Genomic DNA, 16,888 nt, shown 5'->3' on the forward strand with positions numbered 1-16,888 from the left:
TCCCTCATATAATATATTTTATGTTATTTTTCATGAATACATATATATATTATGCACAATTTACATTAGTATATACATTTTTGTACACATGACTTAGTTGGAGAATAGCAGGGCAAAATTCAGAAAAGTGCAAATTTTAAAGGCTGGCTGTGTTTCACTGATTTTTTTCTTTCCTTGCATTATTGTTTCATTATTTGATTTCATTAATTTCATTGAGTTTTGTATTTTTAATCTTTTGTAAACTGCTTTGACAGTGCTTTGGGCTGAAAAATAGGACATATATCCCCAAAACAAATGAATTCTCCAAATATATTGCATGGCACATACTAAGTACAAATCTGCCTTCTACTGTATCCCTGATTCAGGCTATTGCACATTCTAACCCTGTATTGTCGATTCTGACTGGCAGTTGCTTCCCAGAGTCTCTGAAACAGTTTTTCCCTAACCGTATTAGTTGAGTTACTGGGGAATGAAGATGAGACTTTGCTCATGCAAAGCATATGCACTACTGTTGAGTAGCCATGGGAGATAAATTCAATTAAGCTCACATTTAAAGATGATTCTATCAAATTCACACTTTCCAAAACAATATGAGAACAAAAATACAACTATCTTAAAAAATTCACACTTATCCAAATTTCACAGTGCACTTCTCCAACCAAAAAATGTTTATAAAAATTCATATATTAGAGGGAAATGTGTATAAAAATGAACATTTAATGAAAATAGCATAGAAAAATGCATTGTATCAGGACAAATCGATTGCAAAAATGTGCACACTAGTCAAAATTTCTCACAAAAATGTGATGGGGAAGAGAAATTAACACGAAGCTGCTGAAAAATTTCATGAGGACTTTTTTAGAAATGCAAATTACTGCAGAAATGTGGAGAACAAAATTAAGATTGGAAAAATGAGAAACTGAGAGAACCAAAATTGACAGCTCTTTCCATCCCTACCGTGGAGCCATGAGCTCTCAGATGTACACTTGCAATGAAGCTGTATAAGATAGGACAATGGGCATCAATGAAATGTATTACTTGTATGCATAGTTGACTCTATGATTGTTTCATAATGAGCTTTGTAGTTCTCAGTAAGCAATAATTTAATGGAAGAAAAATTCTACCTTGACAAAATGTAGAGTAAGTGAGTGAGTATTCAAGACTAGAGGGGGGAAATGATATGCCTGTTCCTTTCATTTAAAGTGTGGGTGGGGGGGAACTGGTGACTTCAGAATACCTTATGTTTTAATTGGATATGGATTGGATACCCATAACTATTTGTCCCTCATTCTTGTGTTAGAGTATGCTAATCATGGAAAAGGTTAAAACTGACACATATGCTCAATCTTTGTCATAGTAGATCAAGATTCATGTATCAGAATAAGAAACTCAATGTGGGGGGCATGAAACCTTTTATAATCACATTGTTTAAAAAAAGATGTGTTCAGAAGTTTGAAGACAATGCAAATGCCCAGAAGCACCAGTGCCTTCATTGCTTAATTCCAAAAAGTTGCTTCTTGAGTTACATTGCATATTATGATATTAATGTCATATGTTGCTGCCATTATGGTCAGTGGAACTAATGTAGGCATAATTTAGATTAATATTTTATCATTTTTCTACAGAGTATACCAAGTCAAAAGAAACAAAGATATAACTGTTTGAAAAATCCCTTACTTATTTTAAGGAATGATTTTGTTACCCAGATGAAAGATTTAGGTAAAACTTGTTTCCTGGCACAGTGAAGGGACAGATTTCTGGCCTGACAACAAGGAACCTTCTAGATGGAAAAGAAATTGCTGGAAGACCATATGAATGTGCCTTTTCTTTTCTAGACAGATGGACAGCCTGTTTAGTGGAAGAAGAAAATAATGTGATCATATTTTAGCGCATGGTGTTTAATGAGTTCTGCCATCCTTTGGCAGCAAACGGTTATTGTTTAGAAAAGACAAAGGAATTCCTGCTTTGTCTTTCTTTGCCAACTATCAGGCCCCATTACTGAAAATTAAGGTTCAATCAAATCCTTATTCAGAGATAATTAGTGGACAGCTTTGTGGTGGAGGGGATAATATGACCAAATTGCAGAATCACAGTAGCGTGTACTGAAGTGTGAAAGAGCCAGTTCTTGATCCCTGCTCCTGAGGTCATATCCCTTCTTCTCAGAGATAATGTGGCAGTCAAAATGCTGCATTCATACCTGCTGTGATAAAAAATACACCCAAGCGAATACATTATTCAACGCCCCTCTCACAGTCTTTTTTTTTTTAGGGGAAAAATTAAGCCAGTTCATTAGTAATAAACTATGACTTCATAAGAATGTCCCACCTAACAGGATTACAGAAGAATGTGTCAATAATTGGCAAAGGTTTGTCTTTCATTAATTAACACCTTTGTATGAATACAAACTTGTTATCCTCATGTTTTATAGGTGAAATATTACCATAAAATGAAAGCACACTTTTTTGTTGTTTAAAAAGTTGCTTTCAGTAATTTGTACAACTGCTATTTTATGAATTATTGTTTGCACATTTGAAAAGAAATCAGTTCTCTTTTGGCATTATTTGACAAAAATTTAATGATTTAAGGTTTTAAAGTTTTATGAAAGTTTTAAGAATGGCATATTTAGAGTAGAATTTTAGGAGTACCATATTGTTAGACCAGAATATTGCCCACCATATTTTTATACTGTTTAGTTACAAAAACCTGCACTTCAAGCTTTCACTCTGTACAGAGATCAGTTTAAATAAAATTAACAAAGACAATAAAGCAGAATCGATCAGCTGTACAGCAGTGTCATAAAATTAGCAGTTGTTTTCCTCAATCAGTTGTAGGGCATAATATTTTTCATGCATGCTTGCAAATATTTGTCATTCTCCTACAGGTATTTTAAATGAAAACATTACTGTGAATATATCATGCATTAACTACACCTTCAGTATCAATACGTTTCTTCACAAATGTAAGCAATACAAGTCAATGTACTCAGAATTATTTCATAAAGCAATGTAGCCAGTGCTACCTATTTTAATACAATTTCTTTATAAAAGCAAGGTTCCAAATCTACAAAATAAACCTTTGTGTATACCTTCTTTTGATACCAACATATAAAGGTCCTATTTTATTAGAATGGGTGTGGATACTCAAATGAAGTGTTGAGATACTTCTTTCTTCACTCTTGTTGTGCCATTCTAAAACGGACTTGCACGGGGTGGCATGGCCATGCTTGAGATGTGGGAAGAGCTTACACATTCTCCACTCTCTCATGTTCCTTTTTTAACTGTTACGTCAAAAGCTTAAGGGGCAATCCAAACCAAGATCCACCAGGACTGGTGGAGTTTGGATTAGGTGGATCTTCAGCTGAACTAGCTAAAGTCCCTCATCCTGGCTCAGCAACAGATATTTATTTATTTATTTATTTATTTATTTATTTATTTATTTATTTTATTCAATTTATATCCTGCCCTTCCTCCTAGAATATGAGGATATGCCAATGTTAAGTCCTCCATCCTGACTCAGGGGTGTTCTGTGGGAATGGCGGGGCTGTGACAGGGGCAGGACAGGACAGGGAGAGAGTTGCCCCTATTTCAAACTCAATTCAGCCTGGTCACATGACCTAGCAACCCAGCGGAAGTTATACTGGCCAAAAGGATGGTATAAGTGGAACTCTATTTCAGTGGCATACCAAGGGGAGAGCGGGGGGGCAGTGCGCCCTGGGTGCAGGCAATAAGGGGGTGTGTTTCTTGCCCTCTGCAGAGGAATGGTCCACCGCCCCAGAGAAAGAAATGTGCCACGCTATTTAAGAACATAAGAACATAAGAAGAGCCTGCTGGATCAGGCCAGTGGCCCATCTAGTCCAGCATCCTGTTCTCACAGTGGCCAACCAGGTACCTGGGGTAAACCTGCAAGCAGACCAGAGTGCAAGAACACTCTCCCCTCCTGAGGCTTCCAGCAACTGGTTTTCAGAAGCATGCTGCCTCTGACTAGGGTGGCACAGCACAGCCATCATGGCTAGTAGCCAATGATAGCCCTGTCCTCCATGAATTTGTCTAATCTTCTTTTAAAGCCATCCAAGCTGGTGGCCATTACTGCATCATGTGGGAGCAAATTCCATAGTTTAACTATGCGCTGAGTAAAGAAGTACTTCCTTTTGTCTGTCCTGAATCTTCCAACATTCAGCTTCTTTGAATGTTCACGAGTTCTAGTATTATGAGAGAGGGAGAAAAACTTTTCTCTATCCACTTTCTCAATGCCATGCATAATTTTATACACTTCTATCATGTCTCCTCTGACCCGCCTTTTCTCTAAACTAAAAAGCCCCAAATGCTGCAACCTTTCCTCGTAAGGGAGTCGCTCCATCCCCTTGATCATTCTGGTTGCCCTCTTCTGAACCTTTTCCAACTCTATAATATCCTTTTTGAGATGAGGTGACCAGAGGTGTTTGCCTTTTGTCTGGGGGGAGATATGGAGATATGGAGCCGAGGGTGAGTTGATCAATTTGGGCGGGGGGGGGAGACACAGTTTGGGGGTGGGTGCTGGATCGGAGCAGGGAGCGAGGGTATGCACAAGAAAATGTGCACCACAGGTGAGGCAGCCCTGGGTTAGCCCTGAAAGCCTGCTTTGTATCGCTCTTCAGCCTTTTGCCAGGCAGGGCTGCCTTTCCACGTGACAGCAGCTTCCTCTCTAGGCTGGGGGTCAGGTAGCTGGAATTAGGGGAAACGGAGGGAAGAGCCATGCTAAAACTAATGACCCCCCCTGCCGCCCCAGTAGCCATCTAAATGTGGTAGTTCCTCCTGAATGGCAATAGGAATTGATGGGATTTCTAACTAAAGGGATATCCTGGAAGCAAATAAAGTGGCAGGATCTTAAGAGGGTCTTGCAGGAACCTTGCCAGGGGGTTCATAAGTCGGGGTGTGTCATTGAGGAAATGGAATCCCTGGGTTAGACGTGACTCCCTTGCAGTGCTTGAGTACTGAGGGGTGGAGGATTGATTATATTTGCTGCTTTTTTGAGGGGGAGGCTATGGCGAGCATAATTTGGCAAGCATTGGGAGCAGGAGTTGTCCAGGGAACTGTGGCTTTCATAAATGGCAACCTCCTCTAATTTGAGCCTTGTTCTTTTGCAACAGCTGGATTCCCTCAACTTCATTCCAAATAGATGTTGGCTCCTTTGCCTCTTAACACCTCCTTGAAGGAAGAATATTCCACAACTTCTTGGGGCAATTCTCTCTTTCCCCCCCCTGCTTTTTTGCCATTAGGGTGCATTGCCTGATGTTCTTCAACATAAACTGTACCTGGCTTGAACCTGTTCCCTTTTGTTCTCCTCTTCCAAACTTTAGCACAGCCTTTGTCTACCTGTCGCCCTCTAGCTGTTTTCAACTACAGCTCCCATCAGTTGTGACTCAGATAGGGCAGGCTCACACTGCTGTGTGGATCTTTTCCCAGGGACTGTGCTGGTCATTTGGGTCCATAGGGCAGGAAAACCCAGTTGTGCCCCTGCACAGTAATAGTAACTGATAGTCTGCTGTGTGCAGCGCTGCCCAAATCTGGCTCAACCTGGCTATTAGGCTCTCTCTGCTCAAGCTATTAAGTTCCCATGATGTCTTAATAAGATCATTTCCAGAGCCATTGCTGAGATGGTAATGCCCAGCTGGAACCTGCCTTTCTCAAAAAGCAATGTGCTTCCCAGATGATTTCCTGCCATATGCTGGTAAGGGAAATAGGGTTTTATTCTCTCCTTAGGTGCCCATGCCTTTGGGATATCTTCCTAAAGGACTTTCTGCCCTGGTGGAGAATTGCTCACTCCCCCTCCCATTATGGCACAAACATAGTCAAGAAAGGGTTTTTGAATCCACGTTGGGAAGGTTTGCTTAGACATCCAAAATTGCTGCTTTTTCTCATGGCAAACCAATTCACCCCTCACATGCTGTCATTCAGCTAGTGTGTGTGTGAGAGAGCGATTGTAGACATTGTGTTCATACATCCTTATTTTAATATACCTGGAGGTCTGGCATATTGCATCTTGCCAACGTTTAGATTGTCAGATCCTTGGGACAGGGACCTGTCTTTCTTTTCTTTTTGTTTATGTTAAAGTGTCATGCACACAGATGGTACTTTAAATAATAATGAACTAATACTGAAACATCCTTCAGATATGTATATGCCTAAATATAGAGTTTTTGAGAAGGTCACTATCAAGGTTTGGAATAAATTATGCAACTTGGTTTTAATATGCTTAATCTTCACTTTTTAATATATGAAGAACACCAGAAGAGAGGTTGCTGAATCAGGCCAGTGGCCCATCTAGTCTATAATCCTGTTCTCTCAGTGGCCAACCAGATGCCTACGGGAAGCCCACAAGCAGGATGTGGGGAGCTTCTTTTTCTCTCCCAGAGTTCTTTTAGCTAGAGTGTCGTGCTAAAGGCAGACAAGACTAGAACTGTCTGGCAGAACACACAGTGTTCAGAAAAGCTGCACCTAGTGAAATCCCATCTTCCACACAGCTGTTAGGCGCTTAGGAGCTCTGCCCTCTTGTACAATCTGATCACGCTTCCTAAGAGCTGTGTGGAACAAGAAAAGAAGGGAAAGCTAGATGGGCAGCAGGAGATGTCCTGTTGCAGCTGTGATGTCTGGGGCTGATGGGAGTTTTAGTCCAAAACATCTGGAGGGCAAAAGTTGCCAGGTTAGCAAAGGCTGTCCTACGGCAGACTTGGTAGACCATCAGGGGGACGGTGCAGAGTGCAACAGCCTGTCTCTCCTGTGTTTATTTCAGCTCCCTTCTTAGTTATTAACAAACACTGGTGCCCAGATGTTTTCCAAGTTTTTCCTGCCTCCATAAGGAACAGCAATTTGTTTTCAACTATGAGCGAAGATAGATTGACAAATCTGGCTATACTGTCTATTGAACATGAATATGCGAAGATCAATTTTAAGAAGTTATTGACAAATTTGCAAAAGTTAAGGCTCGAAAACAGAAACTGTAATGTTATTCATTACTATGACAGGCCAATATGTAGGTATACGTTTTCCCTTTTTTTTTTCAAAAATTACATTAATGTAATTAAAAGGTATTAATCCATTACTTTTTTCCTTTTTTGTACTGTAATATTTATTTATTTTTTAATTTTATTTTACTGGCATGATTATATATACAAAGTTCAATAAAAGAAATTTTTCACTGTCTGCGTTTCTTTTCTGGCCATTATTATTATTCGTTGCATTTCATGATTATTACTGAAAATAATTTTGTTGTATAGTGGAGGGTGGTGTTAAAAAATGATCCGCTCCGGGTGTCAAATACGCTAGGGAAGCCACTGCTCTATTTTAAGGCATGTTTTCCCTGTGCCAGGCTTGGGCCAGCTCATCCAATAGTAGACCCACTCCTGAACAGAGCTGAGAACAGAAGTAAGTTACACCGGAATAATTTACTCCAGTGTAAATGATGCTGGCTTCCTATAGTTTGGATTCCTTTGCCCACTGTGCTTGTATTCATGATCAAAATCTAATCTAAAGGGAGAAAACAATGAAAAATAATGTAGGAGAAACTAACTTTTCCATGTTTTCCATAAACGCGTTTGTCATTTGGATCATAAAAGATTAATTAGCATGACTTTAGACACTTTGCAAATGAATCACATACCACATAACACAAGAAGCAGATTGATTTTTTTTACATCCAACTTTTTTAATGTAAAAAATAAGATACACTAAATATTGCACTTATTAGATCAGGCCTGGACTGATATTATTTTAATAAGTTTAAAAGAGAAATTGTTCCAGTAATGTGTGGTAAAGCCGCAAAGAATCAGAGAGTGTTATGGAACAGAATACTATTGAGGTTACTGAAATTTCATATTGTTGTATGTAAAATCATAACGTTATTTTGCCCTCCATCTAGGGAATGTAAATACAGGAAAGCCAGAACTGGAAACAGAAATCAGAGCTTGTGATTAAGACAAGCTAGGAGCTGGAAAAACCTCTCAGCTACAAACTCCATGGGTGGTCTTCAGCAAGCTGCTTTCTCTCAGCTTCAGCTTCACATCTGTAATTTGAGGATAATAACACTGGCCTACCTTGTGGGGGCATTGGCAGGGCTACTACATTGGTGTATGAGAAGAACTTTGAGCACGAAGTGCAATATAAGTGTTCTTTATTATAGTAGTGTTAAAGGCCATATTTTATTTAGAGAAAAGCAATGTGGTAGAAGAAGACTATGGTTACAACACAACCCAGCCAGTTCAGGCTAGAGCCCAGCCTTAAGGATTTATGCTTATTAATTCCCCCCAAATCTCAAGTACATACTCAGCACTTCTCAACTGGGCAAAACCTATTGGAAGGGCTCAATGGTAGAACATCTGTCTTGCATGCAGAAAGTCCCAGGTTCAATCCCTGGCATTTTTGGGTAAGGCTGGAAGAGAATTTATTTATTTATTTATTTATTATCATTATTTTTACCCCGCCCTTTTTCCAAAACTGGAACTCACAGCAGCTTCCAGATAAAAGCACACATATAATTAAAAACGTACAAAAGTCTAGATTAAAATCGAATTAAACTATTTACAGTATTAAAACCATTCATACATACAGTTAAAATAATTCAAACTCAGTTTAAAATAATACAATTAGACAATAGCAATGCAGCACCCTTTAAGTCCTGTCCTTAACAGCTTTCAGTTCCAAAGGCTTATTGAAATAAAAAAGTCTTTGCTTGCCGACAGAAGGACTGCAAGGAGGGGGCCATTCTTGCTTCGCTAAGAAGGGAGTTCCAAAGCCTCGGGGCAGCCACCGAAAAGGCCCTATCTCGCGTCCCCATTAGTCGTGCTTGTGAGGACGTAGGTTTCGAGAGAAGGGCCTCTCCTGAGGATCTCAGGGCCCAGGCAGGCTCATATAGGGAGATACGGTCTGACAGATAGCCTGGACCTAAGCCATTTAGGGCTTTATAGGTCATCACCAGCACTTTGAATTGTGTCCGGAAACAGAGTGGCAACCAGTGGAGCTTTTGTAACATGGGAATCGTATGGTCCCTGTAACCAGCCCCAGTTAACATTCTGGCTGCAGCACGTTGCACCAACTGAAGTTTCCGAACAGTCTTCAGAGGCAGCCCCATGTAGAGCGCTTTACAGTAATCTAAACAGAATCCCATCTAAAAACCTGGAGCGCTACTGCAAGTCCGTATAGACAATACTGAGCTAGATGGATCTGACTCAGTATAAGGCAGCTTCCTATATTCCTATCTCCATCAAGGTCCTAGGCAAACCTCCCCCCACTCCCAATCTTGATGAGATGCCTCATCAGTTTTCATCCACCCCAGCCTTTTGCAAAAATTGGTGCTGTGCCAATGCAAGCAAAATAGTGTGCAACCAGGGCAATGGGGCTTTCCTGATCCCTCTTTCTCACTGAAGAGCTTCATTTATTGCAAGGAGACCCCACTTAATTTGCCATGTTTTCCCCATCCTACTGTAGCCCACTGCTCCACATCCTACACCATTCTGAAGTCTCCTCAATACTCCAAAGAGAGCAGGGGTCTGCAGTGGGCAAAAGGAAGTGGAGAAGCCCTCTTGCATAAGAGATGTTCTGCTTATTCTACTTGGATCCAATCCAATCCCCACTACCCAGAAGTTCCTTATGATCTCTTAGCAAAGGTGTAAGATAGATAGCAAAATTCAAATTTGACACCAGCTTTCCTATTTATTTGCATTTTTTGTCTTTGCGGATCTTTTTTTTCTAGTGGCTGAAGTGGATTTTTTAAAAATTGCCTCAAAATATTGATATTAATATTGATATTTCCCTCAAAATATTAATAATGATATTTTGAGTAAAATACATTTTTAAAATATGAAAAATGATATTTTTAAAATATCTATATTACTATCAATATTTTTGTGGAGGAAAAAAATGTTATTTATTGCAAATAGTGAACATTGATCCCTTATGAAGTGGTACTGGAAGGAAGTTCGACGGAGCAAAAATCAAACCAGCACTGAAATGTGGATCCAAAGGCATCAGCTAGAGTAATGACTGCATTTGTTATGCCAAGCTGTGCAGCAAGGGAAAGGAATGATATATGGGCTCCTATTGGGAGGAGTGGCAGGATATAAATTTAGTAGTAGTAGTAGTAGTAGTAGTAGTAGTAGTAGTGATGATGATGATGATGATGATGATGATGACGACGACGACGACTGTGCAGTGGAGAGTTCAAGGAATGTAGAAAATGTAAAACCATCAAACAAACATTTGTACCCATGTCATTAATTGGGGAAGAGAGGATGGAATGGAAGCTATCTCCAATGCACTAGAAGGGTCAGTCCTCGGGAGAAAACCCTCAGCAATGTGTGTTCTGTTCTTGACATCAATCCCTAGTAGAGGAATAAGGCCACCATTGGGCTTGTCTCTGTGGGATATAGCGCTGGAAGAGGAAGCCAATCACCATGCTTGTTTTCCCCAATGGTAGTGGCAACTTCCTGCTGTTACTACAGAGAGGAGGAAAAGGAAAGCATGAGGCTGCTACCACCATCACCCTTTCCCACTGTACTGTGGGAACTTGCCCAAAGTTTCCCAGTCCAGGTTTGTCTCTCCATAACAGATGTGTAAGGTTAGTTCACACCAATTTGTGAAAATTCACTGTTCCTAAATTGCTTAGACAAAGGAAATTGCATCTCACTGAGTTTTTAATCCCAGCCACTTCATTTAGAACCTAACTGTAGAAGGCTCTGGGGATATTTCAGATGTGCCTTGCTGCTTTCAGATTGTTTACAAATCTGTGTTCCACAGAATACAAGAGTTCTCTCTCTCTCTCTCTCTCTCTCTCTGGAAGAATTACATCAGAAAAAGCTTGGGGAACTTCACTACATGAAACCATAACAAAACTCTCCTGTGAAGTTCTCAAGAAGGTTAAAAAAATAGCTGGGGAAATGCCTTGAGTTACTAAAATTTTAATTTACTCTGAATTAATTAATGGTTAATTATGTCTGAATTGCTCTCAAAATTTTCACTTGCAATTGAGTATTAAGGGAGTTTTCTGGATGAATTCACTGATGAATAGAACAAAGTTTTGAAAAGAAAGTGAAGACACTCCCCTCCCCAATGGATAAATACATATCCTTCCATTGAAAGAGAATTTTTTCCCCAAACAGAAACTGACTCACTTTTGGATTGGTCAAAAATAGTTATTAACAACACTTGATTTAGCCTACCTTTACTTGCCCATCTTCTAGAAACATAAAATCATAAGGAGGAATTAACTATTCTGTAGAACCTTTTAGAGTCACATATGCCATAATTCCACTGTAGAGAAGCTATTTGGTGGATTGGAACTATCAATAGAATTATGAAGCTAAACATGAATAACTGCTAAAAAATTGTTTAAAAATTACTTGCTAATATTCTTTGTAATATTATGATCATTCTCTGGAGTCACGTATTTAAATACCGGATAGCCTGGATTTTAAGAAATGAGTAACGACTGCTTTACTCTCTATGAAATAGCTATTAGAAAGAAAAGTATGGCATTCCCGCCAAAGTGGGGGAATGTTTGCCACCACCCTGCCTTTGCAGAAGGTTCAGGAACATTCCTGAAGGGTTCAAAATAGATCACATGGGGATCCCTGGCCAATCCGGGAAAGGGATGAGCAGGGCTTATAAGTCAGCTTCTCCCTTGAATCTTGCCTCTCTTTGCCTTGCGGCACCCACCCACCCCTGCCTGGTCAGTATGGGCTTTGCTAGTCACCAGCTGGGGTTGAGTAGGAATTTTTTTGGGGGGGGGATTCTGATTTCAGAATCCCTTTCATTTTGCCTACTCCATACTGCTAGGATTTGATTCAACTGGTCCTTAAGGGGGGGATTCAGGTTGTTTCACTTTGGCTGGCATGGAATTCAGGCAGGTGAGGAAGGTGGGGGTACAAAACAGGTGACTGAGGCATTTTATTAAAGGGCACTCACTAGGAAACCGCCAGCTGGTGGGGATCTTGGGGGTGTCCTTGTGGGACCAACTTGCGCATCAGAGTGAATGCCTGTATGGTGGGGCCAGGGTGCGGAGGTTGGAAACACGTGATTGGCTCTACTGGCAAGGAGGGATAATTTTACCCACATACTTTGCTAGGGAGTCATGGTCTGTAGAGACTGACATGCCCAGCGAACTGGAGGGATAAATCCCTCTCAGTTAGGTATCCTCACCTGCCCCAAGTAGGTTCAAAAAGGTCATTACAAAAGGTCCTACAAAAAGGTCATTATTAGCCCAAAGGCCAAGCAAATGCACAACACCAAACACTAATAATGTTAGACTGGACTGACTAATAAAGGAAATAAAAAGTGAAAAAGTCTATGCAAAAGAATTTACAGCTTGTACATATAATGCTTTCTTTTGTAAATATATTACATCAAATGTGTTGTTATTTTTAGCCAGTTTCCCTGGCTAATTATGAGGTTATATGTGATATTCTCATTCAACACGGTCAACCTAAGACTCTCCATTTGGTTCAGGTTTCTCAACATCCTTGTCCAGGCGCCTTCTGGTGTCATTCTTGTTTGAAGACGTTGACCATATGATCATATTCAAATAGCCAAGCATTTACAATTTTCAGAACTGCCAAAGAGCGAATCAACCTTTATAATTAAAGGTGACAAGCTGACAAGAAAAATGAATGTAAGATTGTATACGTATATGAATGTTTATGTCAGAATGCCGTCTGTGCAGTTGTTTTCTCTTTGTCAATAGCCAAAGGCTCATTTCTCTGTACTAGATGCACATTTTTACATCGAGGCCTTCAGACAGCTCCCCTTCACCCTGTGAATTTGCTGAATAATTTTGGATGCTCCTCTTAATTAACACCCCAAAGGAAATCTAGATTTTCTAGCCTATATTCCATGTAAAACAAGTGAATCTGAAGAACAATGACCTAAGGAGACAAATGCACTCCATCCAAATGACATTACAAGAACATTGAATATCTCACAAGTCAAGACCTGTGTCAGGCAGCGCCTAGGGAAAATGCAGGCCTTTTAATCAGGGCAGAAGTGAAATTCATAATAGTCCAATTTCATTTTCTTTATGGCTGACAAAGAGAGACTGGGATGGATGCCACCTGACAGTTGAAACATGGTGCCCCTGTACCAGAGTGGGTGCCATTGGCCTTGATTAATCATTGGATCCATCTTGTCTTCCAGGCAGATACAGTGATGATGGATGCAAGAAAAAATAGTGATGTGATTCATTAGGAAATGAGGATAAAATAACAAACCAGGTCATTGCATATGATTCTTACAAACATATCTGTGCAGTAAGAAGCACAGTGCCAGAGAGGAAGAAGTTCCACATCAGTTTTAGAGAGTGACTCCAACAGAATTACAGTCCCCTAGTACTCTTTAAGCACAAAGTGTCCAAGGAACCATTCTTGTCCTTGAAGAAAAATAAAGCACCAGGCATTTTATGTAAAATCTTGATCATTGTGTACACTCAACCAACTGTTGCTTCACTGGCAAAGCTGGCAAAATCCCCTTTACTTTGCATCCCATAATGCATAGTCATATAACGAGCATTTGTGTGATGCTTTCAAAGTTTTCAAAATGCTTCACATTCCTGACAGCAGCCTTAGAAACACAGGAAGCTGTCTCTATCTAGGTCAATATTGTTTCCACTTACAGGCAGTTACTCTGCAGGGTTTCAGGCTGGGGTCTTTCCCAGCCCTGCCAAGATGTTGGGGATTGAGCCTGGAACCTTTTGCATCCAAAGCATGTGCTTTGTCACTGAGCTACGGCCCTTCCCCTTCAAGGGAGGTCAGGTAACAAAGTAGTCTATTGTGTTTATTTATCTAAGCTTTCGTGTGGACATCACTATGTGAGCCTATACTGAATGATGAAAACACATGCCATTGGGAGGAAATTTTCTATATGTTTTGGGGTACTACACTCAACAAAGGTACTTTCCAGAGGCCAGAGATCAAGAGATAAGTTTTGCTCTGAAGGCCATTGTAGAATATAAGATGAATAATTTGAGGTTTAATGCCATGTAAGCTGCAGAGTGCAAGTACAGCAGCAAGGAAGAAAAGCATATGCTATCCCATCAGCTCTATGACTGGATTAAAAATAAGATTCTCCTTACAACTATTCAATGGTTTCATAGTGCCAACAATGCATGACACAGAACTGTAACAGCACTAAGCAAATGATTTAGAATGTGTATTCCATGGACACAGCAGAAATGATGAGAAAGGTCAGGAAAACAATTTAATAAAAAGTGTGGAAGGACCAGATGCCACAAGGCAACACTAGAGAACTTCTAGGAAGGTGTTGCCAAAGAAAAGTGTCTTGATAAGAGACTTGAAATACAAGAAGAAAGTAGCCTGAGAAATACAGAGTAAAAATGTCCTGCTCAAGACAAGTATAATGTCTCCAAGTGATGTCAAGTGACATGAAATCTCTGCCCATGTTTGTTTGTAATCAGCTGAGTCTGGCTAAGATTTAACATGCCTAAAGTTGCCCAAAATTATACAAAATCTATGGTTGTCAAACTCAGTTCTTCCAAGTCAGGGGCATAGCCAATGGATCAAGAAAAGGCTGGGTATGGCAACATGAAGGGAGGTGTACAGCAGGGAAGCCAAATTCGCTTGTTGCTCACACCAGAAGGTAAGCATGACCTGAAAGCATTTTTACTCCCTAGCCCAGGGGTAGCCAATGTAGTATCCTCCAGATGTTGTTGGACTACAAGTCCCACCATCCATGGCCATTGGTGGGGCTGCTGGGAATTGGAATCCATTAACATCTGGAGGGCACCTCATTGTCTCCCCCTGGTATGGGCAATATAAATGCTTCCAGGTCATGCTTACTTTCTGGACTGAGCAACAAGCGAGTTTGGCTTCCCTGCTGTACACCTCCCTTCATGTTACAATACCCAGTCTCTTCTTGATCCTTTGGCTGTTCTCCTGACTTGGAAGAACTGGCCTATTACTGTTCAAGAGGTTTCTTGCTACTCAGACTGGTTACATTGCTCTTTCCTTCTTTTAGCCACAGTTTGGTAGCTGCACAGAGGTTGCATCTCCATGAGCTGAATTTCAGACTGTAGTTGTGGCCAGCTGCATTTGGTGATTAAGTTGCTCTATTCTTGAGACTAGTTTCTTGTCAATTGCTAACTCACATCTGTCAACATAAAGAGGAGGATGTGTGCTACGTAATCCACATCCATCCTCATAGGGAGGACCCTAGCACCACAACAGACTATTATTAAGCATTTATCATATTCTCAGACCAAGCAAAGGGACTTTCCAAAGTGCAGATGATTCTGCAGTTTGATCTTGAAGGGCTTGGTACCTAATGAAAGAGGAACTGATTGTCAGTTCCATCATCCAGCATCATGCCATAATATCTGTTGGTGTTGTCCCAAGATAATCACTTCAGGAAATAACCCAAATTTGGCTCTTGGTCAAATCTAAACTCTACCTTATAACTCATTGCCCCCTGCCTTATGACTGATGGATTCATATTTTTCCATAGCAATCTTTCATATTGAGTCTTACAGTTGTAAATAAAAAATACATTTGGGTGTTAAGATCTAATGAATTGTTTTCATATTTCAGAATATCTCTCAAGACTTTGAAGGTGCAATGTTTTAATTCCCACTTTGTGTTATTATATGCATATATTATGTTTTTGTTTTCCTATTTAGTTTCTTAATCCTAGAAAATCATGTGCATAAATCATATTTCCAGATTGTTAATTTCCTTTGGGAAGCTGCATGGAATAGAAGGAACAGGTAATGTCTTTCCATGGGAAAAAAACTCCTTGCCGTCAGGACCCACTACAGGTAGAGCTTTGACTCCAAGAAAGCAGCTTTGGTTTCCCATCACCCTCGATGGAAATGCTTGCTCTCAAAAGACTATTTCTCCCTAAGTACACTTTTCTTCTTTAGAACACCAGCAGAACTGAACTTAGTAGGTCTTCATGCTGGATGGTGGTGGTGTGTTTGGAAGTGCTTTAATGCTGAGCTGTAAGAGATATAATGCCCCTTTCTAAGAATCTGAGAACAGCACATCTGCCGCTCTCTCAGCCATCAGATCCATAATGCTCTTGTTAATGATATATCCGGTGTGATAACATATATTGCAACCCTCCACGGCTTCAGATAAGACTGAAGATTCATTTTAGCTCTTAGTAACAGAGATCCATTCACATCTTCAAGATTGACTGACTCTCTCTCTCTCCTACTTATAAAAGAAGAAAACTATAACATATGCTGTCCTCTTGGCAGTACCATTTGAATCTTGTTTTGTGTCAATGTAACATAAAGAAACAAGAGGCCTGCGTGTAATTTGGATTTTTCCAAGTATCTCCTTTCAATCTAATGTACTGTTGTGAAATTAAGCCAGTAAAACTATATGACTAGTCCATTTGGAGGCCTGCTTTGCTATCTTCATTCAGTGACAAATTCTGGTTTCTGTCGCTTGTTCCCTGATGATAAGCAGCACAATTTACAGGTATAAGTTAACAAATGAGATCAATTAAAACGTCTCACGGTGGCACCTGTTGCAGTGTAGGGTTGCACTAAATGATTCCCACATCATTGTTTCCTGTGCAGTGTACCATTTGCAGCCTCTCCACATGCAAAGCAACAATGGGAGAATTGTATTCTAATGGTCATGAACCGAGAAAGCAGGCCTTATCCTGTAGCCTAGCTAGGGATATGATTATTATCACCGGGGGGGGGGGGGAGAGTAGTGGAAGAAGCAGCATGGATATTTTTCAACTCTTTTTTGCACAAATGAATGACTGTGTTTCATGCCACTCCTGATTGCAGCAACATCTTGGATTGCTCAATTTATTATCAAATTGTGCTGTCAGTGACCTTCGTTCATAGCATTGAATTTACTGGTGGATACCTTTGCACATACCTGTATGCATGTATC

The sequence above is a fragment of the Rhineura floridana genome, chromosome 5 (genome assembly GCF_030035675.1).
Source record: "Rhineura floridana isolate rRhiFlo1 chromosome 5, rRhiFlo1.hap2, whole genome shotgun sequence".
Classification (NCBI taxonomy): Eukaryota; Metazoa; Chordata; class Lepidosauria; order Squamata; family Rhineuridae; genus Rhineura; species Rhineura floridana.